We start from the raw sequence: 27,724 nt of genomic DNA, 5'->3' as shown, positions 1-27,724 counted from the left end.
AATTCTGCCCGAATTGTATCCAGAGAACCTCAGGCGACTCCAGACAAAACTGTCTGAGGAGGAAACGCGCTGCTTTGAAATCGAGAAGAAACTTTGCACCGCGCGTAGAAACATGAAGTCCGTGTCTCAGATTCGAAACTTATACAAGACGATGGCCGAAGACATGGGCAGAGAACTGGAGAGAAACGCCTCCTACTGTCGAAAGGGGACCCTCTTCCGTGAGAAAATCGTTCAAGAAAGCTGGAAGGCAGTTGTGCTGACACAGAGACACCTCCAGGCGCTTAGGAAGGAAAACGATCACAGCAGGCACCTGCTGGCCAACGCAGAGTCCAACTTCCAGCCTTTCCCGAGCGGCCCCTGGGCTCCTGCTGCTCCACCGGGAGCCCCCAGAGGCCCAGCAGTGTCCCCAGGGGATCCCCTGCATCGTCAGCACCCCTAGGAAGGACAAGAGTCGGGCCATGGGGACCCAGGCATCCGGGGACACCCGCAGGTTCGGCTGAGCTGGAGGCGGTTGGGTCCTGAACTCCCACAACCACAGCACTACGTCTGCATGTGTTTTCTGCCTTTATAAAGTCATTTTGACTCATCTCTTTTTGTTTTCGATACTGTTATTTAATTACTACTACGATTGCTTTTGTTCAAGTAGACTTAGCATTACAATTTTCAGGTAGCATTTTTCTAATAAATATTTATTCAATGTAATTCTTATGAATATACTGTTTCCACATCATCAAACCCTCTAGAGTTAGATAATAAAGGTATTGTATTTTGATTTAAATAAAAGGTCCAAGGGCACCTGGGTGGCTCAGTCAGTTAAGCACCGAACTTCGGCTCATGTCATGATCTCGCGGTTTGTGGGTCCGAGTCCCGCATCAGGGTTTTTGCTGACAGCTCAGAGCCTGGAGCCCTCTTCAGATTCTGTGTCTCCCCCCGCCCCCTTCTCTGCCCCTCCTCTGCTCATGCTCTGTCTCTCTCTGTCTCTGTAAAATAAATAAACATTAAAAAAATTGAAAAAAAATAAAAGACCCACTATTACTTTAACCATTGAAATTTGGCATAGATACAAACATTTAAAATTATAATAAAGACCTTTTTTTATGACATGAACATTTTTGTATATTTTTATGCCATGTTTAAACACATGAGCACGTATGAGAAGTCTACGGAAGTAATTTAATGTTACTCGAGTAGATTTTGAATAGTTTTCAAAAACAATTGGGAAAATGCTATAAACGACACCTTGTTCAAACTTCATGATATTTTTATTAGATTAACCCTAAATTCATAGATTAATCCCTTTTGGAATCGTGTTTGATACATCAGGCAATTCTCTTTTGTATGTATATAAATTAGGCATCTGGCGTATATACACGCTGTGTGAGCAAGATTTCTCTTGTTAAACATCTTTTTGAAATGTTGCAGCTTTCTTTATATTTATATTACCCTCTGTTACTGACATACCAGCTAAAAGTGTCATGTATCTGCACTGTGGGGTGTGTGTGTGTGTGTGTGAGAGAGAGATCAAGGGAAAACTTTTGTTTTCACCCTATACAATTTAGAGAGGCCCAATAACAGTGTCTTTCACAAAATTCAAAAGTTTTAAAAAATAGCAAAATAAAAAAAAATGGTTGCAAAAGGTAAAGTCCTCTTCTTATAAATCACCATGTTTTCAGTGGCACCTAGAACGGGGAATCCTTTCCAGCTTTCCAATTTTTAGGCCCAGATCCATCAGAGGAATCGCTACCTCTGCAGCTCTAGCCTTACAAAATGCATTTCTCGCATCATAAAACCTGAAAGTCAGAATGACTCCTTGATCCATTGGCTGCAGAACAGATGCGGTGTGAGCAGGCCAAAAACAAGACAACAATGATCTCGTTGTACATCCCCACCAGAGCCCTTGGGTGACCAGTTGCATTGTCAACGAATGGTAATATTTTGAAAGGAATCCTTGTTTCTGAGCAATGGATCTCAACAGTGGGCTTAAAATAGTCAGTAGACCATGTTGTAAACAGATGGGCTGCCATCCAGGCTTTGTTGTTTTATTTATAGAGCTCATGCGGAGGAGATTTAGCATAATTTTTAAGAGCCTGAAGGATTTTCAGGATGTTAAATAGGCAGTGGCTTCAACTTGAAGTCAGCAGCTGTCTTAGCCCCTAACAAGAGAGTCAGCCCGTCCTTCAAAGCCTTAAAGCCGGGCACTGGCTTTTCCTCTCTAGCTATGAAAGTCCTGGAGGGCATCGCCTTCTGATAAAAGATGGTTTCACCTGTATCTGTTGTTTAGCAGAGCCACCTTCCTGAGTTAATTTTGAATAGCTCGCTGAAGTTTCTATAGTGTCACTTGCCCCTTCATCTTGGTGCCCTGAAGACGGCTTCTTTCGTTGAACCTCATGAACCAACCTCGGCTAGCCTCAAACTTTCCTTGGGCAGCTTCCTCACCTCTCTGAGCCTTTAGAGAACTGAGGAGAGTTAGGGCCTTGTTCTGGGTTAGGCTTTGGCTTCGGGGAGTCCTGTGGCTGTTTGATCTTCTATCCAAGCCAGTAAAACTTTCTCCGTATCTGCGATAAGTCTGTTTCACTTTCTTATGATTGGTGTGTTCACCAGAGTAGCACTTTGAATTTCCTTCCAGAACTTTTCTTTTGCTTTCATAACTCGGCTAACTCTTTGGGGCAAGAGGCCTAGCTTCCAGCTGATCTTGGCCTTCAAAGTGCCTTCCTCACTAAGCGTAATCATTTCTAGCTTTTCACTGGAAGTGAAATTGAGGCAGACCCTGTTTTATTATTTTTTGCTTTGTCCTAGCTCTCTCTCTCTCTCTCCTCAGGCCACCCTACTCAGTGTAAGTTGAAGCCAATGCTCATTAGTATTCTGAAAATTTTAGGGCCTTCAAAAGTTATGGTAAATCGGGGCACCTGAGTGGCTCAGTCCGTTCAGCATCTGACTACGGCTCAGGTCATGATCTCACGGTTTGTGGGTTTGAGACCCGCATCAGTCTCTGTGCTGACAGCTTGGAGCCTGGAGCCTATTTCAGATGTTGTGTCTCCCTCTCTCTGCCCTCCCCTTCTCACGCTCTCTCTCTCTCTCAAAAACAAATACACATTAAACAATTTAAAAAAATTATTCAGATTCCTCTCTGCCCACTCTGTCAATGGAACAACAATGCCTAAATGAAAAGCACACCTTTTTACAAAATGGTTTACTGAATATTTTAAGCCCACTGGTGAGACCTACCGTTCAGAAACAGATCCCTTTCAAAATATTGCTGCTTATTGACAAGCCAAGAACTCTGATGAAAATATGCAATGAGATTTGTGTTGTTTACATGGATACTAACACCACATACATTCTGCAGCCCATGGATAAAAAAGTAATTTTGACTTTCAAGTGTTATTGTTGAAGACATACATTTCGCAAGGCTATAGCTTTCATAGATAGAGTTTCCTCTGATGGATCTGGGTAAGTTAATTGAAAATCTATTGGGAAAGATTCACCATTCTAGGTGCCCTATGAACATTAGTGATTCCTAGGAAGAGGTCAGAATATCGACATGAACAGGAGATTGTAAGAAGTTCACTGTAGATTGAAGAGAAAGCTCTCATTGGTCTAAGTCACCGCAACTGTGGGGGAAATAGCAAGAGAACTAGGGTTACGAGTGGAACCTGAAGATGGGTCTGAATTACTGAATTGTTGCTTCTTAACGCGTGAGCAAAGAAAGTAGGTTTTCGGGTGGAATGCACCCCTCATGAAGACGGTGTGAAGATTGTTGAAATGACAACAGAGTTGATAATATTCCATAAACTTAGTTGCTGGAACTGCAGCAGGTTTGAGAGAATTGACTCCAGTGTTGAAAAACGTTCTTCTGTGGGTAAAATGCTATCAAACAGCCATCACGTGCCGTAGAGAAATCATTCATGAAAGAAAGATCGATGCAACAAACTTACTGTCATCTAATTTTCAGAAATTGACACAGCCACCCCAACCTTCAGCAACCAGCACCCGGATCGGTCAGTAGCCATCGATATTGAGGCAAACCCCTCCAACAGCAGAACGATGATTTTTGAAAGCTCGGTGGATGGTTAGTGTTTTTTAACAATACGTCATTTTTAAATTAAGGCATGTACATTTCTTTGAGATGAATGCTCTTGCACTCTTAATGAACTACAGTATAATGTAAGCATAACTTTAACGGGCACTGGGAAAGCAAAAAATTTGTTGGACTCACTTTATTGTAATATTGGCTTTATTGTGGTGGTCTGGAACCAAAACTGTAGTATCTCCCAGTTATGCCTGTATATAATAAGCCTGCCAACTCCGGTTTTTTTTTAATTTTTTTAAACGTATATTTATTTTCGAGAGACAGAGTGAGACTGGGGGAGGGGCAGAGAGAGAGGGAGGCACAGAATCCGAAGCAGGCTCCAGGCTCCGAGCTGTCACCAGAGCTCAAACCCACGAGCCATGAGATTGTGACGTGAGCTGAAATTAATAAGAGTCGAATGTTTAACCAACTGAGCCACTCAGGTTCTCAGGTACTTGTTTTATTGCTTTTTAGTGATATTCTTGACTATTTCTTTAAAGTTTGTATTCTTTATCATGTGTAGTAACTGACATCTGCTCAGTTACCGTAGTGGAAGGCCAATGATTAGACAGAGAAATCCTTGAGTGCTTTGAACCAGTGAGTCTCCCAGTCTTTGGCCAGAGGCTCTGTTGGGCCTGTGTTCAATGGTCTGACAAGCAGTCTCCCTTAGCCTTCACTTCCGGATTGTGCAGAGCCTGGGGAGGCCCTAAGATTTTACCTCTGACTAGCATCACTCCCTCAGGCAACTATGGTATTAAACAATTGCTACTGCTTCTTTTCAGCAAATACCCTGCAGATTAGTGCTGTTCCCAGAGACTGGGTTCTGAGTCAAGCACGGAAAGTGGACTTTCAGACAATTCCCTCGCACTTTTAGGGTCTTCCAACCTGTGTTGGCCCCTCCAGTGCCCGCTACGCTCCTTGATTTCACAGCTACCACCGTTGTGAGACTATTGCTTTTTAAAGCTATCTAGTTTCTGGAAGGACAGTGATGAGATAATGGCAAGCCAAAGTAGTATAAGCCTCACGGGTTTTGTTAACATTCAGCTGTTTTTCTTGAATAAGCATTTCTTGAATTGTTGCAAGGCTTTAATTTCTACAATTCATTTTGCTTTTATAGGAAAGTGGCTTTTCAGAAATCTTTACTCAACCATTTGGAAACCAAGCCCTTCTGTTTCACTTTTGATGATCATAACATAAATAAATTCCATGTGTATATCATGCTAGGCTTTACAAAGGACCTTCACATGATACCTCTTTGTGGCCTTTAAGTTCTTGGTTTATGAAACATTTTAAACATGAAAGTGGAGAAAACAATATATTGGCTGTCCTTGTACCCCCTTCCCAGATTTAACAGATGTCATATTCTGCCATATTAGCTTCAGATTTATTACTTTAAGGAAAGAAATATATTTATTGTCTTTCATTTTCGCCTTTTGAAGAGCTTACCCCTCTTTTGTGGTTGACATGTTAATGCCTCCATATTTGCACATTTTTGCATATGAATGCATAAATGAAACATGTATGTGCATATATCTATATCTACATAATAGTTTTGTATCTCCTTTAAGTATTTTACTTTTATACCTTTTTGAAACAAGTTTTCCTTCACTTTGGCATTGTCATTTTGACATTTACCTACGCTGATATATGTAAATCTACTGTTTAAAAGAATGACATTTCATTGAATAACCAACTGCAGCCTATGGAGTCAGCCCTATACCCATGACAGTTTGGCATGGAGGCTATGAATGTGAGCTCTGAAGCCAGAATTCCTGGGCAATAATCCGTATTGGTTGCCTCTATTTTTCTCTGTTATTTGGGGGAAATTGTTTAACTGCTATGCCTTGGTTTACTTATATGGGTATGACATAGATCATACCACACAGAGTCATTTTGAAGATTAAATTACATAATACAAATGAAAAGCTTAAAAGGGTCCTTGGGAAATAATAAGTCCTTGGCAAGAATTAGCTTTTATTACAGACGATGCTATAGGGAACACTTCTACGTGTATCTCATAACATTTCTGCATTAGAGCATATGAAATATCCAGCCAAAATGGATGGGACCAAGGTGCATTTCTACCGATATTATCCACATCCTAATCATATATTGATGTACTCAGACAGCCCAGCCTGGGAAAAGGTATTTACCATGTATGCATTCAACAAAATATTAGTGTCCAAGGTACACATTTTATAAAACCTTCTGTAAGTTGTTAAGAAAAATATATATCCATTTTTAAAAATGGGAAAATACATGTGAGCAGAAAATTCACTGAAAAGTAAATTCCCAGGACCAGTAGAGTTAGAGAGGCCAAGTGACTGACTGGTAGTTAGACAATTTGCTAACAAGTGACCCAATATAGCTTTAATGTACATCTTCCAAAATCTACCCCCAGGTTTTCTCAACTACTACATTTTTTTTCCTTCCAACTAATCAAGCAGTTGCTAAATCTCTGCTTCTCTAAATGATGTATAAAAGAAGTGTCTTCCCCCTGCTTTTGGTGTGTCCTTTTATTTAAACAAAAACATTTCCCCCCCCAGGAAGATGTTCTCTGTGCTGAAATTAGCTAAAGCAACTTGTAACACATGGTGTGTTATCCATGGATGTGTGCATGTGTTTAAAAAATCTGTGTAGTTGTTTCTACAAATGTATGAATGTAACAGGTGTCCGGGCACACATGTGTTTTTCAGAGCTACTGCTGGTAAAAGAGTTGATGTAAGTGATCTCCTTTCAGAATAGCAACACGGCTAACACAGCTATTTATTTCAATTCACATTTACCGAAATGAAACGGACATTTGGCAACTTGACTTGGAACAACCAGAAGTTGGTATGCTCGCGGGCTTCTGAAATACAGGTGGGAAAGACATCTCCTATGTAATCTTTGGCATTCAGCGTTCCAAAAGATTTTTATTTTAACCCCGCTCTTAATTGCCCTTCAGTATAAAAATTAATTGTGTTTTCCACTAAAAGGCCAGTGCAGCTTAAGGTTGCTCTAGGGTCTTGGCAGCCAATGCATCTTCTGTAAATGGCTCGATTGCCGTCTGCGGAGAGAAGTGCTGGGAAAGATGTGCTTGACCGAGGCTATACATTACGGTCCAATTAGTGTGACGATCACTACACGAGTCTTTAACTTTATCTAGTAACTGTCGGAATCTCTAATAGAGACCACAGAGAGAGTGGAGAGGAATTTAGAATCCACTCTGTCTGCCAGGCAGAAGGGGAATGCATTTTGGCTGTATACCAACGGGCAACCAGGGGCATGTCTCTCAATTTTTCTGTCCCCCCAAATGCCTCTATTCCCCCTAAATTAAGCGTTAAAAACAAAACCAGGACCCTCAGGGTACATGTTAGTGTAGACAGTACCAAGTACAACAGCGGCTCCTAGCAAGGGGTCTGGAGTCAGGGACCTTGGTTGGCATTTCAGGATATCTGTGTTGGGTTATTAAAACTCTGTAAGCCTCAGATCTATCAATTAATAACAGGAATGGTATAGCCTTCACAGAAGTACTAAAATTATTAAATAGCATCTTGATTTAAAGAATCCGGACAAGTACTAAGCAATTTGAGTATTATTGCATTATTATTGAGTATTAAAGGAAAATAATGCTCTACACGGGCTCCAAAATCAGGATACCCAAAGTAGCTCATCACAATCACTCGTTAATGCGATCTTACAAAGTCAGCTTCCCAATCTTTTCCTTCTCTTCCCTCATTCTCCTCTGGTTGTTGGGCATTGTCTAGACCCTCTTGAGTTCAACACTCACTTTGTGATAAAGGTTTCATTATAGGAATTCTCTAACGTCCATCATAACAGGACTGACTCTACCCAACCCATTCCTGTGAGTGTTACTTGTCAACACCGCCTTCTATCAGTGATTCCTCTTATCCCCCTTTCCCAAAGGTTTATCTTCCACCTGGACAGCCATTGGAGACTGAAGCATCCACTTTTCATTCGTGGTCTCTCCATGCCCCTGTCTCATGGATCCTCTGTAGGCTTTTTTCACCTCCTCTTGGAAACACACGTACTTCTACAGGAAATAGGGGGAGAATGTAGGCTACCTCATAGGGAAAGACTTAGCAATTCCCTTTCTTGATCGCTCCTCCTTTGAGAACAGAACTTTCCTTTATCTGGCACCCCCAAAGGCAAAAAAGAGGAGTGTAAGATTTGAACCAGACTCCCAGATGAGTTGCAGGATATCAGACACTTCCCCCTATGCACCTATGTTTCTGTGCAGAGGAGACTGCATGGTGGGCCAGCATACTTCCACTTAGCAGCAACATTCAGAAGAGTATCTTTCTTGACTACTATGCTGAACAAAAGTCAGGTAGGTTTGCTCTAAATCTGTATTCCAGGTTTATCCCATTGCAAACACATACTTTAATGAACGTATAAATGGATGAACTAGGAGTATGGGTTGTTGCTACTATGAAAACTGCGTTGATGGCTTGAGGGAAAAATATAGAAATTCACTGGAAAATTCAATAGGAAAATCACTGTCTTAGCTCGGGCTGCTCTCGCAAAAGCAAGACAAACTGGGAGGCTTAAACAACAAATATCTATTCCTCACAGTTCCGGAGGGTGAGAAGTCCAAGGTCGAGGTACAGATCAATTCGGTTCCAGGTAAGAGCCCTCTTGCTAATTTCTTCTGTGTCTTTCCTCTTCTTATAAGTATATTCATCTTATCACGAAGGTTGGACTCTCATGATGTCATCTAAACCTATCCATTTCCCAAAGGTCCCACCTCCACGAGCCATCCCATAAGGGGTTCAACATATACATGGGGTTGGGCACAAGCATGCAGTTTATAATAATTATCAAAAAGATTTCTCAAGGGCGCCTGAGCGGCTCAGTCGACTACGTGGCCGACTCTTGATTTCAGCTCAGATCATGATCTCAACGTTTTGTGAGTTTGAGCCCCGTGTGACTTGGGATTCTCTCTCTCTCTGTGCCCCACCCCCTTGCTCTGTCTCTATCTCTCTCAAAATCAATAAACTTAAAAATATATTTCTTGAGAACTCAGTATGGGTGATGACACTCATGGAAAATATTAGTAAAAACAAAGAAAAGGCTCTGCAATTCTGCTTAGCAAGCTCTGTAAGTTATTGCACCATTTTAAAGAATGTGAAACTAAAAATCATTGATAATATATTTCGATGTGGTTTATATCCTTCATTCATTGGATAGTTTCCATTCTTTAAGATGAAATAAAATGTTTTAAGCAGGTATGCATATTTTTATGATTATTATTTTAAATTAATTTAAAAATACTAACCCTATAGTCAGAGAAGAGGCTTCTACAAAGTTTAAAAGTCCTTTAGAAGTTCTGGAGCATTCGAGAGTATGGTCTTAGGCTCCCGTTAAGATGTCTCCTCCTGTCCTCTCTCCTCTGCTCTCCCACTGAGCCAAGAGGTCACATCAGAGAAGATAGTGAGAAGACCATAAATAAATAAATAAATAAATAAATAAATAAATACATAAATAAAAATACAGTGTTTATGGGGGTGATGCCCGGGTGGCTCAGTCAGTTGAGTGTCCGACTCTGACTCTTGATTTCGGCTCAGGTCATGATCTTAGGGTCAGGGATTGAGCCCCATGTTGGGCTCCATGCTGAGTGTGGAGCCTGCTTAAGAGTCTCTCTCTCTCTCTCTCTCTCTCTCTCTGTCTCTCTCTCTCCCTCTGCCCATCTTCCTCATTCATGGGGAGAGAGAGAGAGAATGAGGACGCCAATGCTTGGTGAAGGCACTCAAGGACATGAACCCAAGGAAAGGAGGCAAAGAACAGGGTGGGTGGAACACTGGGAAGGGAACAGGAGAAACAAAAATAAAGAAAGTCAAGAGAACAAAAGAAACATTTTGGGGGGGTAGGGGGAGCCACTATTAATTAAATATAAACGCAAAAAATATGAAACATTTAATGGGAATGTACTGTCTGTTAGGTACCACTGTATATAGTCGTATTAGATAAGACTATTTTTCTTGATTAAAAGAGAGTCTGCCTTTAACCCATGTGTCTTTGAAAGCCTACTATCACACATGGTGTGCAGCATACATATGTTACTTGTTCAATCAAGGAATAAAGTTTCATAAATTGTAAAGGGCAACGCGACATAGCGAAGGAGTAGGGTTATCCTTGGTCTTGGCTCTTAGTTACGTCCTTGACAGTATTTCAGGCGGAGGGGGAGGGGCTCTTTAGACTCTTCACAGGATCACTTTCCACCTCAAATTCATCCCTTTATTTCTCTTGGTAAAGAAAACTCTTTCCCATATAATCTCACTTTTATTTTTAGTGCTTTAGGAGAATAAAAGAATGGAGAAAGCAGAACAGCAAATTTCAAAATATTTTATGTCCTCTAATACATCATTAAATTGATTAAGTATACTTATCAATATAAGTATACTTATATATATATATAAGTATAATATATACTATTATACTATTATATATACTATTATAGTATATATATTATATATATTATAGTATATAGTATAATATTATATATATTATATACTATTATATATAATATAAGTATATAATATATATTTATGATATAAAATATAAATACATAATATATATTAATTATACATTCTATATAATATTATATATTTTTATATTCTATAAAATTAATATGTATTATATATTTTATATATTATATAAAATTAATATTATATATTATATATATATTATATAAAATTAATATATATTATATATTTTATAACTTAGGGCCCATTCAGAGGAGGGCTGATGTATCCATTGCTTAGCAAATAGAAGGTGTTCAATAATGTTAAATATCATCATTGCAAGGCTTCTGTATGCTTTGTTTCACCCTCTTGGGAGACTGACACATATTTTTTTATATTATATAGAAAAAACACTTCTCCAGTTCCAACCGGCCAATTTACAAATGAGTTTTGGGGATAACACATTTGCACATGGTACATGCACGAATAGATGTGGAAACTCAACCTGCAAATAGCAGGAGAAAAACAGCAATGCTGGGATACCATTATTATCATTATCATTATTATTATTATTATTTTAAAGTTTATTGATTTTGAGAGAGAGAGAGAGAGAGTGAACGTAGGAGATGGGGTCAAAGAGACAGAGAGAGAAAAAGAGAGAGAGCATGGAGGTGGGGTGAGAGAGAGAGAGAGAGAGAGAGAGAGAGAGAGAATCTGTAGCAGTCTCCACACCAGCAGTACGGACAGTGAGATCATGACCAGAGCCAAAATCAAGAGTCTGACACTTCACCAACTGAGCCACCCAGGCGCCCCCACCGGGATTTTATCATTTACATCATCCTTTCCCTGCTGCATGTTCCCAAGGTGGTCCAAGTTGGAATGTTGGTAGAAATGTTGTCAATTTTAAGTTGACCAAGAAAAGAACAATTCCTCCAAATCAATCATTTTACTTAACAGGTCTGGGATTCATGAGGACAAATAAGAAAGGTCTATAGAAAATAACAGAGTCCAAAATTACCCCCCCCCAAAAAAATTTATATTTAACCAGAGAAATGCCTAAAGATGAAAGCACAATAATATTTACTGTGTTTTGTTTTGTCTTTTTTTAAATAGCAAAACAAATCCAAGGGCACAGCTCTGGGAGAACGTTAGCCTGATCATGGTACATGTGTGCAATCCAATGCTCAGCCCCTGATGGAAGCCCTGATAGAAAATTGCTACTTCCTGCTTTTTGCAATTACAACGTATCCATGCTGTATTATAAGCTCCATGCATATGCGTGTGTGTATTTAGAAAGCCACGCGCAAAATTTTCGCAGCCATTGCTTTTAGATATTTAGATATTTGGTGACTTCCCAAACAAGTGATTTCTTCTTTCTACTGATATTCGGTTTTCTGTACTGATCCTGTAATTTATAATTACCAAAGGAGATACATGGTTATACATTATTTCACACTAGTTTCCGTTTTCTTTCTCTTGGGGTGCTTAGACGCATTCCTCTAAGGAAAGATTCACTAGAAAATGAGCCAAGACATGGTTACACAAGTGTGATCTCCAGGGCCCTGGCAGAAGAGAATTTCTTCCTCCCACGTCACTGCCAACAAATCGAAAGCACCACAGACGGCAGTGGATTAAATGAAATCCATTGCTTCCCTCCCCCACCCCCAAATTGCCACAACTACCGTCCAAAGGAAAAGACGGGCTTCAGATGGATTTTTAATTTTTCTCCAGATCGTTTCCAGGCTTTCTTGTGAATTTCTTGCACCTGAAGGGCCTGGCCCGATTTCAAGTTCCCCGCCTTCCCTGCACGGAGAGCACATGGCTGGATGTCAGCAGTCAGGCTCGGCTTCCCGGGGATCTCTGGTCCTTGCCTGAAGACCACCGGACACCACTGGGAGCTGCCCAGAAACGCTGGGAATGTACATGGGAGTCTGACCCGGACAGGTGCTGTGCCTCACGGGGCTCTGTGTCTTCTCACCAGTCTCTAGAATAGTTTGTGGAAAGCCCCCTTGCCCTCTGCCCCAGCTCGGGTATGCCATCTGCCCTCGGCCCAGACTTGGAGGCCCCAACCAAATTTAGATGCATTAATACCACGCGCTGTTAAAAAAGGTACATGGCTCATATCTCCCCCAGCCCTGCTTTGTTACCTCTGACAGGCACTCGAGGCTGGGGAGAGGGCTGTGTCGCTTCCACTCAGCTCCAGCCCAGCAACTAAGTACATTCTTGCCGGGGACATCAATCTTGGATGCCAAAGCCTGGCGATTTGCATTGCAGATAGCCGACCGCGGTGACATGTCGCCACCGGGAGCAGAACCCGAGGCATCTTCCCCGGTTAGAGCTCTGGGCGGAGAAATCCACTTTGCAGTCTGGTTGAGTGCGGAAGAAAGGAAAGGAATAGGGCGGGCAGAAATTGGACCGGTCCCCTTTTGAATGACACAAAGGATATTGATTTTTGAAAATATGAGGGTCGCAGTTCTTTTCAAACCATGAGCTAACTGCTTCCTCCAGTAGGGAGATCAGAGTCCCCTCCGTCCCGTTTGCAACGCGACCCACACCTGACACCTGGCCGACACGTGGTCTTTTCCTGACCCATGACTTCCCCAACTTTTTTGTTTGTTTGTTTTCAGTTCTTATGTGCCATTCGGGTCTCTTACTCCTTTGATTCTCCAGCATTTTGAATCTTCAACAAGGACCCATTTACAAAATAGGAGTAAACATAGGAAAGTGTTGTTCTTTTTTGTTTGTAGTTTTGTTTTTGTTTTTTAGAATTAAGGAGGTTTTGTTTTGTTTTGTTTTACATAGAAAGGGTTTTACTTGATGCACCTTAGTTATTATTTTATTATTATTTGATTAGGGTAGTTACTCTTTAAGGAGGCAGAATTATAGCGCGAGAACTGAGTTTTGTCATCAGAAAGATCTGGATATTTACGGTAGGTCTACTCCTCTGTAATTTTATGACTTCAGACCAGTTACCTGACCTCTACCCGAGCATTACACACATAAAATGGGGATAATAATAGGTTTTACCTTCTATTGTTGCAAGAATTAAATGGGACAAATGGTGGACATAAAAAGCTTAGTCCAATGACTAATCAAGGACTAATTAAGAATCGGATGTTGCTATTTAATTATACACTGACCTGCTGGAGAGAATCATCATTGTGCCTTGTTGCATTCCAGACCAGCCACTAACTTGCTGTTTATCTCTGACCAATATATTTATAACCTTCAAAGGCTTCCCATCTGTAAACTACAGGTATTGAATTACACCTGATATGGTTGTCTGAATACTAAATGACATGATATGGGGCTGAGACCTGTAACATTTCTTATGAGTTCGTGTATTACAAACTGTATAGATGGTTCCCTAATTTCGGTTCCCACGGCATGGTGCCCATTTTTTGTTCCTATTAGAGCTCTTATCCTGTTGTAATGATTCTCAAACTGTGGTCCAAGAAGCTGCCCGAGTTCCCCACATTCTTTTGGGGATCTGTGAGATCCATATTATTTTCATACAAATACTAAAATATGATTTGCCTTTTTCACTGTAATTCCCTCACAGGCGTACAGTGGAATTTTCCAGAAGCTACATGAGATGGGATGATATCATCACTCTGATATAACATGTGATGAGTTTATAATTATCATTTAAAGATAAGTTTTGTAAATAAATTTTTAAATGTTTATTTATTTATTATTTATGTATTTATCTTCATCTATTTATTTTTGAAAGAGAGAGCATGAGTAGAGAAGGTGCAGAGAGAGAGAGAGAGAGAGAGGATCCCAAGCAAGCTCCAGGTTGTCAGCACAGAGCCCAATGTGGGACCCCATCACACGAACCATGAGACCATAGCCTGAGCAGAAATCAAGAGTCAGATGCTTAACTGACTGAGCCACCCAGGCACCCCTGTAAATAAATATTTTAAACGGTTTTTCTTTCTAATTCTAATTTCAGAAATATTGACAGATATAATCCATACGCACAAAATATCATTAAGGATCCTCAATAATTTTTAAGGGTGCAAAGTCCTTGAAGATCCCGGTCCCATCAAATCACAACTTGTCTCCATACACACATTTCCCCGGTGGACCTGGAGAGCCTTAAAGGCAAGTGGTAGATTGATCTTTGAGTTTCTACTTTCAACGCCGTAGCTGTGCTCAGGAAAGGTTCATTAGCTCCGTGCCGAGGAAACAAACTGTTAACGTGTGTGCGTCTTACATCTCCCCCACCTAGAATGTAAGCTCGTTAACTTGCACATTTCTTATATACTTTGTTTTCCTCCCCCTATGGCATCCAACCATTCCGTAGATGAATCAACCGTCCATAGACTTGTGTTAGATCGTGTGACCTGCTCTGCGTTCCCAGGGAAGCGTGGACGCCAGGCACGGCTCGACTGTCCAGCACTCCCGCGGACCTCCGTGGCCTTGGGTTCTTGCTCCGTAACAGCCTCGACTCTTCCACTTCTGGACCCGACAGCATCACAGAACGGTGGGTCCTTCCAGCTTTGCCTCCTCGGCATCAACAGTAGCCATCGCATCCTCGTGATAGCCCCAAAAACTCCCCTGGGAAAACGAAGGCTCATTCTCTACTCCTTCAACATTTTTCCCGGACAATCTTTACCCCTCTCCAATGGTGCTTAGCTACAGATACCCTCTGGCCCTCCTGGATCTTTGCCCACCTTATCTCTTCCTCCTGATACACCCCGTACTTTGACTCCACCTATGAAATCTACCTGTCCTTCCAGGTCACCATTCAGTGCCAGGTTTTGGTGGAACCAGTGAGAATGAATCACCCTTCCTCAGCCTGCCAACAGTACCTAACATGGTCTATCTGATAAAAATCAATGGTAGCGGGCATGTCTATCTTTTCCCATCTCTTGTAAGCTCCTTAAAGGAAGGAATTCTTTCCTACGCATAGTTAGCAAACACCGTACACGGCCTCGAATAGGAGCTCACAAAAAGTCCTTGAATCTCTTTCACTTGTAGCTTGACTGCACACCCTGGGTGTTTTTTCTGTATTGTTAGACTGTCTCCTTTGAAAATCACAAGGCAAGACAAATGCTCACCATACATATGCTGTATGAAAGCCAATTAGGTCCTATGAAACATTTCCAAAATGGGGCACCAGGCCGTTTTTATCCACAGGGGCTGTGTCTGTGTTTGACAATGAGCATTTCACATTTGCTCGTGGTGGCCGGGTAAACACAGGCATTGATGCCTGCTGAGTGCAAAGATCTGCGTTAGGTGCTGAAGCCACAAAGCTCTGGACCATCTGCACGTCCAGATAGCATGGTTCAGTTAGAGCCAGAAGTAAACCAGCCGGTCAGAGTTACTGGCTCATGAGAAAGATACTGAGAAAGACAAAGAAGGCCTTCAGAGCCAAGGCCGGAGCTTGGAGCATCCTGCACACCATACGAAAGAGTTCGACTTTGTTTTTGTTCAGAGCTCTATAAAAAATAAAGAAATAAAGAAATACACAGAACCTGGCGGAGATTTCATGACTCACGGGGGAACGAATTACAGGCTCACGAGCCATGGGTCATCAGTATTTCCCCCCAAACCACAAGAGTGATCTGAAGAAACTCAGCCTGAGAAAGACACTCGGCTGTTCAGGTTCACGTCTAATGAGGCAAAACTGCATTTGAGTGTGTCATTCCCACCCCCGAACTTTTCTCAAATTGATAGCACGACTTAATATTGATGTTTTTCTGGAGCCCATCACGAACCCTCAGGACTGCAACATTAGGCAGGAAATACCCCACAGGCAGGCCCGTCCGGCACGATCTCCAGACTTTGCAAGAGATTCTTGAACACTTTTATTTCTCAGGGAAATAGAGAATATTTTTTCCCCGTGGCTCCAAGTTAGTTCTTTATCTTCAACTAACTATAAACAAATACAGTTTTGGCAATCACCACTGGGAAAGACAATGCTGACGCGGTTATCGAAAATTCCACTTTTACTCAGACTCTTTTTTTTCTCCCCCTTGGGATTTCACAGCGGTTTCACATCCCCCTGCATTTTTCAGTTGCACTGCGTTTTGTTCAGCTTTAAATGGGCAAAGCAGAAACTCTGCTTTCTTTGGAACATGACTTTCTGTCTCTGAGCTAGAAGCTCTGTTTTAAGCATTAAGACCCGTGGTTCCCAATTTACCAGTTGCTTCTCCATTTAAAGGAGCAACAATGTCCCCAGGGCAGTTGAGTAAATGAGGTTATACTCTCTACAATTAATGAAACACATTAATATCTTTACACTTTCCTGCACTCCTTTTCCCAAATTTTTAAATAAGGTTTCCAGGCATCTCTGCCTTCTGCGGCAAAGCCAGAAGAATGAGATTGAATAAAAAGGACGTAAATGAGCAATATTTTATACTAAGGGCGGGGGGGTGGGGTGGGGGGGAGAGAAGCCATTTTATAGCATTTTTAGTCCTGTATGCCCTTTCTTGATGAATTGTGTTGACCCAAGACTAAATTGGCTTAGTAGACTTTTCTTAAAGACATAGCATGCTAATGTGCTTTTATATTAAACATTTAATTTAATTTAATTTAATATATTTGCTTGATGCTCTAGCTGGACTTACTATGGAAAATATTTGCCTTATTTCCCAGTAAGAGTAGATTGGTATCTCGGTAGCATCTGAAAGCAGCAACAACAAAGTAGCCTAGTTCAATCCACGACACCATTGTAATATTCTGCACACATAGGTGTGACTTAAATTACACAGATGCATAAAAATTGGGAACTGCATACAAGCATTAATCCTACAGTGTTATCAGTGGGTAAGCCCATTACTGACAGTTACCAATCCTGTCGTGACTCTTGTATATTTTTAAATTTTCTTCTGGTGAAGCCTGGTTTTACTTTCAAACTCGGAAAGTAATATATACTGATTTAAAAAATCGAAACAGATAGGGGCGCCTGGGTGACTCAGTCGGTCGAGCTGCTGACTTTGGCTCGGGTCACGATCTCACAGTTTGCGAGTTTAAGTCTCACATGAGGCTCTCTGCTGTCAGCACAGAAATCGCTTCGGCTTTCCTCTCTGTCTCTCTCTCAAAAGTAAATACGTAAACTTAAAAAAAAAAAAAAGGTGGATTGGTCTTTTAAAAGTTTCAAAATAGATGTCATTTAAAATTATTTGTATAAATGCTGCCTTGATCCCAACACTGATTTCAGGCAATTTTAGATATCGGTAGTGCTAACATTCATCTTTTGATTATTTTGAATATTAGAAGAGTTTATTTCACACATTCATCAAATGTTTATTGTAAACTTACTATGTGATGATCATTGTACTGGAAGAATGGTCATCATTTGGGGCATCTGGTTAAACACACGCGCGCAAACACACACACACACACACACACGGAAGATATAATTTGATTGTCCCCTCAACAGATTTACCTTCGTAATTATGTTTTTCTTAAGCTAATATTAAAATTAGATAGTACTTTCTAAGCACAAATCCACCAATGTTAGGCGAAGTGGTTTTAGAGCTAAAGTAAGCTGAGGGCATTAGCAGTTCAAACTCTTCAAACTCTTTTCTGTACCAAAAGCGAAACGAAGCAAAGCCTGTCCTACCGTAAGTGTTGCAATGATTTACTGCCTTGCTAATTCCTCATGTGTCGTGATGCAAGCATTCCATCACCCGCTGTGAGAGGTGATGTCTTTCAGATGGAAGTCAGGATGATCATTACAGCACCCATGCTGTATTCTGCCCGAGCAAGATGCCCGGTCATTCTCATTCCTTGTTCCAAGCTAGGAAACCAGGTGCTACCTCTCTTGAAAATTTCCTTGGAATTTCAGCTAAAGAAGTTGCTTTTCTGTTATCACCCCCATCTATTTGGAGTGCCTCAGCCCACCGCGAGACGGTTGGCCTGTCACACTCCAGCCAGGACCGATTTCAATAACAAGCATGCCAATGTCATCAGAACCATTATTTGGGAGTGAGAGTTCAAGCAGGCTAGTCTCGATGGGAACACAAACTATCAAATCATTAATATTGCTGACCGTAATGGTTGCACTATGATAGAAATTGAACTAGTTTGTAAATGGATTTACCAGTAGTTATCCTGAATTTGATTTAGTTTGGCGTAAGTAAGCTTGACTGGTAATGTTTTCCTTTGGGCCAAGACTTGAAAATGTTAAAAGATCAGGGGTGCCCGGGTGGCTCAGGTGGTTGGGCGCCCGACTTCGCTCAGGTCATGATCTCAAGGTTTGTGGGTTTGAGCCCCACGTCGGCTCCGTGCTGACAGCTCGGAGCCTGGAGACTGCTTCGGGTTCTGCGTCTCCCTCTCTTTCTCTGCCCCTTCCCCGCTCGCCCTGTGTCTCTTTCTTTCAAAAATAAATAAAACATTAAAAAACAAAATTGAAATGTTAAAGGATCGTCTTCTGATGGTGATAGTACAGCCACCCAAGCTGAGGCTCAGAGAGTTTAAGTAATAGCTTGTTCAAGTCACATTGTAAGTGAGAGTCTAACTTTCCTCCCATTACATTAATTCCCTTTAAATTTCAAGTTCCAGGAAAGCTTGGAACATGTCTGTTCCACTCAACCAGCACCTAACACTTTCTTAGGACTTACGAGGCATTCAGTAATAATTTTGAAGTAATGACTGGAAAGTTAAGTTTTAAACTCATGTCTCCCACTAAACTAAGATTTTATAACCTGGAACACATTCTGCCGACTCATTTTCTGGAGACCTCTAATCCTCTACAATAACTTTCTAATTTTTTTAAAATTATTTTTTAACGTTTATTTATTTTTGAGACAGAGAGAGACAGAGCATGAATGCGGGAGGGTCAGAGAGAGAGAGGGAGACACAGAATCTGAAACAGGTTCCAGGCTCTGAGCTGTCAGCACAGAGCCCGACGCGGGGCTCAAACTCACGGACCGCGAGATCACGCCCTGAGCTGAAGCCGGATGCGTAACCGACTGAGCCACCCAGGCGCCCCAACTTTCTAGTTTTTTAATGCTTCTATAAACAAGAGAGCATGAACATACACTGGGCCGTCTGTAAACTAAGTTTCGTCACTCAAGTTCAGTGCTGTAATTTGCACTTTTTTTTGTTTGTTTGTTTCTGATGGATTAAGTTGAAATAAAAGCAAATTGCAGCTGAGTTATTTATTTATTTATTTATTATGTAATTTTTTAGTTTATTGTTTAAACAAAAGTGTGTTAAGGATGAAGGCCACATTTGTGTTGGAGACAGAAAGTATTGAGTGGATCATGGTTTTATGTGACACAACACCCTCCATTTCATTAGCAGTCAATGTGACGCCAAGACAAGAATTTTTCTACGTGTACTTTGAGCAACAATTGAATTAGATGCCCGTAATGCAGTTATCAGCAGTGCAGCAACACCAACGTTATATTTAAGTGAACAAGAAAGCCTCACAGATATAGCCAATGATTCATTACAATTGGTATTGGCACATTGCTTACGCGTAAAGTTTGGATAAAGTTTGAGTTTCAATAATCCCGGAATGGCAAATCGAGTCTTAGAGCAATTGTTTTATACACAGTACATAGATTATTATATGACATTATATATATTACATTATATGACATTATATATATTACAAAATCTGTAATGACAATATTAAAGTTGAAATACAGACACAAATTTAATGTGGAGCCGTATCTGAGGCTATATATTTCTACGGCGTACCTCCCCTTTTTAGGTTTACCAAAATAAAATCGTCTACCATGTTAAAAATAATACCATATTGAATTTTACCGGCTTTATGATTTTGCCTTCATTTAATGCACTTAGAATTGTTTAGAATTTTTAGTTTTAAAGAAATTGTAAGGATAAAGATACTGTACTTAGTTTTATATTTGTATGTATTTAAGTAATAATATAAAACTGATGAAAAAAATGGTGGCTTAATTCAACACTATGTCCTTTGAGGACTGATTTATTTGATGTATTATCATCCACGTATGTGTGTTCTAGATATTATAGAGAGCAATTCATTAAATAAATGAATATTTTATATATATTATATAATCTATGTGATATATAATTTCATATAATATATAATGTACATTTTATTTTATATACTTACATTTTAAATACACAGAAAATATTTTGTCATACAATTATATATTATTTAGTTATATATAACGTTCACTTAAAAAATGTATTATGTATGTAATCACAAAATTTCCTCAAAGAATGTGTGACATCACTGCTGCTGTTCACAGGATGCATTTATTTGTATCTGTATATTTACCAAACTAATCTCATTGAAAGTAAAAATACACTTGTAAAAAAGTGAAAAGATGAAGACCAGAATGCCCAAATAAAACAAAAATGTTGGAAAATGGCAGCATTACATTTTTTTAAATTCTTAGACTTTTTTTTTTTTGGTTCAACCAGCATAATTTCAAATTTAAATAAAAGCATGAGAAGAAATCACTTTAATGTCTATGATTATACTCATGCATACTACTTTCAAATACAGGGCACCATCTTTCATTTCTGAAGGAGTATTTTGAAAAAAATTAAATGTATATTGAAAATTAATAGGGGCATCAAGCGGCTCAGTCGATTAAGCGTCCAACTCCTGATTTTGGTTCAGGCCATGATCTCAGGGTCATGGGATCAAGCCCTATGTCAGGCTCTATGCTGAGCCAGGAGCATGCTTAAGATTCTCTACCCCCCACCCCGCTCACGTGCTCTCTCTCTCTCTCTCTCTCTCAAAAATATATATTAAAAACAAAAATAGAAAATTAATAGCATTTTGGAAAAGTTATTTACTGATAATGTTCTGATAATCATGAAACAATGTTTTGAAAGAATATTTTTAAAAGTTTGATGGACAATAGCTCTGTTAAGTAATTCAAATAATAAAGTATAAAGAATAAGTTAAGAAGAATTCTTGAATCCCACCGCTCAGAGAGAGCCTCTATTAATCATGTAGGAAACATCCTTTCAGACATGTTACACATATTTTTTCCATCTTGTCTACACCCACATGTATCTTCAGCTTTATCTGAACCTATTTTTAGCCAGGGACCATGTACATGGAAAAAGTGACTCAAGCAAGCGAATCAATTTAATGAAACCCATCCCATCAGTCTGACCATTGAAGAGGGCTAGGAAGAACACATAGACTATGCAATTGATTAGTGTAAATGAAATTTAACAGTAAAGAAACGAACATTATGGGTAAAGGAATTAGCAACACGTTTGAACAAAAAACTGCCACGTGAGTTTTTCCCACTGGGTCTAACTTATATTGGACAATTATTATGATCTACTTTAAGAAAGCTTGAATTTATAATAAAGTAAGAAAAGGTAGCATGGTGTTTCTCCATTATCATTTTAGAAGCTGCAGTGAACTACATTATTTGATTGTATCTCTAAATTAATTAAGCAGTGTGTTGGGGGCATTCTTAATAAAGTTGGCCAATTTTTAATTCAGGTTGACACTGCTGAAGATACAAACATAATTGCTATTGGTTCAGAATCTGCAGATGATCTGATATCAGTCTCCGGCATATGTTCAAGCATAGTAAAACCTCATTAATTTAGACTTCTTCATTTGAATTTCAAGACAATTTGAACAAGGTATGCTTCTTCATTACCTAGGGGAAAAAGAAAAAAAAAAAAGTTTCCCAACAGGAAAAGAAAATATTATCCCAACAAGATCTCAGGGCTACAGTATAAAGAATTGAATAGAACAAATAACTTTCAAAAAAATTAGCATTATTCATGTTTATAAAAATACAGCGACTATGCACTTAAGAGATATCATCTGCCCTTAAGCATATTCAATATAACATCTGTTTATAAATACTCTTGGTGTGTTGTAATCTTCTTTCTTTCTTTCTTTCTTTCTTTCTTTCTTTCTTCCTTTTTCTTTATCCTTTCTTTTCTATCTATCTATGTATCTATCTATCATTTTTCTACCCCTCTATGTAAGTCTTACAGTTCGTATCTTCACTAATTTTGAACGATATTGCTCCTTGTTTTCATATTACTAGTATTTAATTTGTTGGGGAAAATAGGCTATAGAAGTTGTTAGTTCATATTTACGTAAATAGTATTCTCATATTAAGGGTAACAATATGAAAGACAAACTCAGTATCTTTAAATCATGGCTTAAAAAGTAATTACCTTGGACAGTTTAAGCTGCCAAAATGTTCACAGGTGCAATTCTCAACTAGGACTGCTTTCACCCCTCGGGAAATATACGACAAGGTCTAGAGACGTTTTTTGGTTATCACAACAGGAGGTGCTATTGGTTATGTCGTGGGTAGAGGCTAGCAATGCTGCTAAACATTTCACAGCGTACAGGACAGTTTCCCACAACCGACAATTATCCACTCCAAAATGTCAATGGCGCCACGACGATTTAAAAAAAATTAATTATTATTGAATCAGTTATTGGTATAATTAAATAAGCTGACTGCGCAAGCTGTCAAGTATGAAAATGACCAAAAATATTAGTGTGGCAATTTTGAGGTCCACTGGCGGTCAACTACTAAACAAACGTGACCTGGTCAGGTTCCATGTTGAATCCATTTTGATTGGTCAGGCTTTCCTCATGATACTGTGTAGAAGCAGAACCTGGAGCAAATGCGATTAGATGTCTCAACCCAAGTTTTTGAGAAAACAGAGCCTCAAGCAGAGATGAAGGCTAGTCCTTTGTTTGGGAGGTGCAAGCCCAATTTGATGAAGATGAGGAAGAGAAACTTAAGGCAAGAGAAAAGGTGAGGTGATTCGAAGTGATACTTTATGATGCCAGCTGCTACTTGGCCAAGAGCCACCGTGAGAGACAGCGGTTGACTCAGCAGGTTTGTAATGCTCCAAGGTAAAATCTCAGAATAGTTTTTGCAAGATAGGAAAGAGAAAAATTTTCTCTTTGTCGTTGGCCAAAATCCACTCCATGGTGGAGTGAACCCCCAAACACATTTCTGATTGGCATCATCATTTCCCTTCTGCAGCTTTTAGGGATGCCAGACTTTCCACCCCGCACTCAAAGTCTGACCGTGGCGGCAAGGTCCTGGTACCCCAAGGTATGGCTGTTTGGCTGTTGTGTTGCCAACATTGGGAAGGACAGCCGGCTACTCCCAGAATGAGTGAGTGGTTAGTCCACTGGTAGAGACAGCTCAGGGAATAAGGGGAAGCACACAAATGTGTGCCTGACAAAGGAAACCCAGTGGCCATTTAAGCTGTTTGTCAACTATTTCTAGTCGCTTCCCTTCTAAGAGCCAATGAAAGATCCTCCGGAGTTCTGTCTTTTGCTTTGGGATGGAAATAGCAACAGTCAAGATGGCGACTCCCCAGCAGCCAGAGTCGCTTCATAACTGTAATAAACAGACTGCCTTCACCCTACCATCCAGACCTATAGTGGGCATGTAGCGTAAAGGTGAGAAAGAAAACACCATCATCCTTTAAACCATAGGTATTTCATGAGGTAATTCTACTGGTCATACTTGCTGTGGAAGTCGGCAGCAGTGGAGCCACAGTGAAACAAAGCTACAGGACCACCATCCGGAAACGAAGAACAGAATCTTCAGAAAGAACCACGTTCCTTCAATTTTACATAGTCATATCCATTTCCCAGCTGCACTGCAAAATGCAAGGTAAAATGGGGCACAATCGAGCCCTGGTTTTCAATCTGGGCATGCCCGGTCCAAACTCCGCCCCCACCCCTACCCCCCAAGGAGTGAGGCAACTTTCAGGCAGTGACCTCACAAATCTGGCTCCTGCTTCCCTCAAGCTGGGAGCTGTCACAAACGCTCAAGTGCGTGATTCCAGGCCCTTTCTTTTTCTTTTTTCTTTTTTCAATATATAAAGTTTATTGTCAAATTGGTTTCCATATAACACCCACTGCTCATCCCAAAAGGTGCCCTCCTCAATACCCATCCCCCACCCCCCATCAACCCTCAGTTTGTTCTCAGTTTTTAAGAGTCTCTTATGCTTTGGCTCTTTTCCACTCTAACCTCTTTTTTTTTTTTTTTCCTTCCCCTCCCCCATGGGTTTCTGTTAGTTTCTCAGGATCCACATAAGAGTGAAACCATATGGTATCTGTCTTTCTCTGTATGGCTTATTTCACTTAGCATAACACTCTCCAGTTCCATCCACATTGCTACAAAGGGCCATATTTCATTCTTTCTCATTGCCACGTAGTACTCCATTGTGTATATAAACCACAATTTCTTTATCCATTCATCAGTTGATGGACATTTAGGCTCTTTCCATCATTTGGCTATTGTTGAGAGTGCTGCTATAAACATTGGGGTACAAGTGCCCCGAGGCATCAGCACTCCTGTATCCCTTGGGTAAATTCCTAGCAGTGCTATTGCTGGGTCATAGGGTAGGTCTATTTTTAATTTTTTGAGGAACCTCCACGCTGTTTTCCAGAGCGGCTGCACCAATTTGCACTCCCACCAACAGTGCAAGAGGGTTTCCGTTTCTCCACATCCTCGCCAACATCTATAGTCTCCTGATTTGTTCATTTTGGCCACTCTGACTGGCGTGAGGTGATCTCTGGGTGTGGTTTTGATTTGTATAATTTTCAGGCCCTTTCTTAGGTGGCCCGGTGGCCTAGTGTATTCCTGATGTTCCAGATAGCATTAGTAATAACTGTCGACAGTGATAAAGGAATATAATTATTTCATGCCGGCGGCTGTGAGTATCACTTTTCACGCAGTTTTATGCACCATCTTCCGCGGGCGGACTCGGCAAGGCACGGGAAATACGAAACTGATCACGACACAGCCTCTGTTGTCACGATGTTCACAATCATTTCATTGATACAAGCAAGTACGTAAGTAGACTCACGGTGGCCTTTATTGTACAGAAAAGAAGGGCACCAAATGAGGTACGCTGATAATAAGGCCATGCTCTGTGTGAACGTTCATGATAGTTATCATCTACTAAGCATTGTATGCAGATGAATTATGGTGCCATGCTTGTGTGTTTCTAATCAATGACCCCTCCGGTTCGTGTAGACTCTCTTTGCATGGGAGTAAAGTTATAATAATTACATGTGCTCTAATTGGCATCAACCAGAACATCTTGTCTCTATGGGAACCCTTGGCCTGGCCTTCCATTGGAAAACCGGTAGAGAGAACCCAGAGGCGCCCACCTGTATAACACGCGTTGAAAGATATATTTCGCGTGGACCTCCTGTTGCAGCAAATGCAAGTACATAACAAACGTACTGAGCTATCTTGGAGAAATGGAACATTTCGTGTATTAAACGTATTCCAATTTCTCTGGATAAATGATGCTATGCTACGTAAGTGTCTGGAATTTCTGACACTGATAAGATCTGCCAAGCAAAGCGTCTACGGATCTGTTTCTTACAAGAGTAAACCCTGGGAATATCTAAACACTCCACAAGGTTTATTTTAACGCCGAAACTCCTATAAGAAAGGTAGATCTTGCAAGGGATAGAAAACAAATAAATAGAAGCCTTGTAGTAAAATGTAAATTTGCAGCAAATTGTAAAATGGCAAGTGGTTATGTTTGCATTTTTTACACTAAAGATGTCTTTCAATGCCATTTTTGGAAACTTTTGGTTCTTGCAGAGTATGGTGCGAACTGACAAAATTCTCATTTTGGGGGAGAAACAATTCCCAAACAGACACTGCCTATAAAACCAAATACTTTAACGCTTCAAAAATAGTTCCTTTGTCGCGTTTAACATCCAACGACAGCTTGGGGGGGACAGGAAGGAAGAGGTCATACAGCAGAAATCCAAAGGTTGAAATGCTTTCAGTTGATTTCATTTTTATTTCTGTTCAACGTTGGATCACACTTTCTTCAAACTTCATTGACCTTTGTAGGAGGGCCAGAGATTTATCATTAATGATAACTTTTAAAAATAAAAGCAAGGACTAATTTCAAAGTGGTCTCTAGGCAATATTGTATAATCTTCTGAATGACATATGTAGTCAAATGTTCGTGATGGTGCACTATGCCCTGGTTATATGGAACAGAAAGATCGCAAGCTTAGTGATAAAAAAAAAAAAAGACAAGAAGAGATACTCTAAGATGAGAGCATCCAAGAGGAAGACACATTTTCCATTTCAGGAAACATCAGTATACCACACAAAAATGCAAGAGCAAGGGAGTCTGGGTGGCTCAGTCAGTTAAGCGTCTGACTCCTGACTTCAGCTCAGGTCATGATCTCATGGTTGTGGGATTGAGCCCCACATTGGGCTGTGTGCTGGCAGTATGCAGCCTGCTTGGGATTCTCTCTCTCCCTCTTTCTCTGCCCCTCCCTTGCTCATTATTTCTCTGTCTCTCTGTCTCTCTCTCTGTCTCTCTCCCTCTCAAAAAAAAAATATATATATATATGTAAATATATATACATATATGTATATGTACATATATATGTATATATATATGTAATATGTAATAAATATATATAATATATATTTGAAACAAAAGCATAGAGGTATCTGGGTGGCTCAGTTGGTTGAGTGTCCGACTTCGGCTCAGGTCATGATCTCACATTTTGTGGGTTCAGGACCCGCACCAGGCTCTGTGCTGACAGCTCAGAGCCTGGGGCCTGCTTCAGATTCTGTGTGTGTGTGTCTCTCTCTCTGCCCCTCCCTTTCTCATACTCTGCCTCTCTGTCTCTCTCAAAAATAAATAAACATTAAGAAAATAAAAATGAATGAAAAAACAAAAAAGCAAGAGCATCAGGCCCAGGGTTTATTACCTGTCCTGCCTGCTGTCTCTGAAATAGCGGGGTAAGTTAACTAAGTGGCCAAAAGCCAAGGGTTCCGATCTGTTGACTAGACCATTAACAACTCCATTTGGTGTGAGTGCTATAAGAGGATCTGTTAATTAGTGTTTGCAAAGCACACCGAGGATGAAAAGCTCTAAACATTAATGATAACCAATTTCACATTCTCTAGCAATGCCTGCAGTGATTTTTGCGTGTACAGAAATGATAGAAATGAGCTTTCATATCGTATTAACACATCGCTTAAAAGGTGACTCTTCAGTGGATGAAACAGAATACTAACTTGGAAACTGGGGGACAAGGGAGTTTACAATGGTATTAATTACATACGTGGGGCTTTTTAATGATTGACAAATGCAAGAGAGAAACACTTGATTTACATACAGCTCTGAGTGAAGTTTGGGCAAATAATTTAAGAACCAAGATTTTATGCCATTTGACCGTAAAGGCTTTGGATAATCATGTAAGTTTAATTTT

This window comes from Panthera pardus, unplaced genomic scaffold (genome assembly GCF_024362965.1).
Source record: "Panthera pardus isolate Hobbes unplaced genomic scaffold, ASM2436296v1 HiC_scaffold_24, whole genome shotgun sequence".
In the NCBI taxonomy this organism is placed as follows: domain Eukaryota; kingdom Metazoa; phylum Chordata; class Mammalia; order Carnivora; family Felidae; genus Panthera; species Panthera pardus.
The sequence above is the reverse complement of the archived record's forward strand: the minus strand, read 5'-3'. Positions refer to the sequence as shown.